Source organism: Sinocyclocheilus anshuiensis, unplaced genomic scaffold (assembly GCF_001515605.1).
Source record: "Sinocyclocheilus anshuiensis isolate Anshui unplaced genomic scaffold, SAMN03320099.WGS_v1.1 scaffold930, whole genome shotgun sequence".
In the NCBI taxonomy this organism is placed as follows: domain Eukaryota; kingdom Metazoa; phylum Chordata; class Actinopteri; order Cypriniformes; family Cyprinidae; genus Sinocyclocheilus; species Sinocyclocheilus anshuiensis.
In genome coordinates this window covers 605,975-607,429 of record NW_015539900.1, presented here as the reverse complement: position 1 = coordinate 607,429, position 1,455 = coordinate 605,975, and positions in this window count along the sequence as shown.

The following is a 1,455-nucleotide window of genomic DNA, read 5'->3' as shown; positions in this document are numbered from 1 at the left end:
CTAGCTATAAGTCAGTAATTCAGATTTTTACATACCTTGCCAATATTTTCATTGACCTTATGACAAAAAAAATACAATTAAATAAATGAATAAATAAATATCAGCAACATATTTGTATGTGTCTGAAATACACTTACTGCTCCAAGTCAATCTTAAACATTTATGCACACTATTACTGAATGTTTTAACAATTTTCAACCTATTATGATGCTTCCAATACAAAAACTTTATTAAATTGCTAAATATTTTTGTCTAAATAATTTCAAAAGTTAATTTAGGCACCACAACATGAAATATATTTATATTTCATATACAATATTGTGGCTAAATTCCATTTTTAAAATGATTAATTTTAGTTTGTAGTGTTTTCATTGTACTGTATGAAATATGGACATTCGTTTTTTGAGGTTTGCTGAAGATTACATTTAATTATCTATTAAATAACAGTATCAGTCTTTTTAAAAAATAAATTGGAAGTAAGTGCTAGACGACAGCAAAGGTAATCTAATTGAAAATACATATGAAATGAGCATGGACAATTAAATATTCAATACTGGCCAATACAATGAATACTGACTGATAATTTATATGGTACCGTTAATCTTTAGTATTGTTAACGGTCCTGAAATTCTTACGCAATGGCCCTTCTTAATGTTAAGCCCTGATCTGATACTCAGATAGTGAACTGTTTATTTGAATGTGGTACTGAATGTTTATAGCTCATGGAATAAAAAAAGAAAGCAACAGATCTCATGCATAGGTCCAAGTCACACAACCTTACAAAATGAGCATAAAAATCTCAGATTATTAGAACTCCATTGCGCTGCACATTCAAAGGGTCCCTGTAACCATTGTCAGAAACCCCTACAAGTCTCACCACCAGATACTGGAAGACCATAACATTTACAAGGGTCCGTCAAAACTTAAAAAGGAGGCCTCCCATTAGCAAAGCCAGGTATTTCCTGTGGATGCGAATGGCCTTTTGGCTTTTGAATAGAATAAAGCTATCCGAAACAACTTAACTGGTCCAGTGACCCATCTGTCCACAGGTATTTTAAAGGACTAAAATGAATGGTTCAAGTATGCCTTTCAGACCTGACCAGATGGATGGTCGGCACTGAGTATTCACATAAACCAGCAAACAACTACAAGTGATGCACAGATAAAGTTTTCCCTTGAATTCCTGTATTTTCAAAGGTTAGAGGCGTTGAAAACAATTTCAACAGTTATTATGCTAATTCTTGCTATTGTATATTATATTATATATAGTATATTGTGACGAAGGAAAAGTTAAACAATATGGTTGTAGATACAGTTAACAACAGACTGATACAACACTGATATATAACACATACAATACTGATACATAGCATATACATTAAAACATTAAAATACTATTTTTGTTACTATTATATATATATATATATATATTTTTTTTTTTTTTTTTTTTTTTTT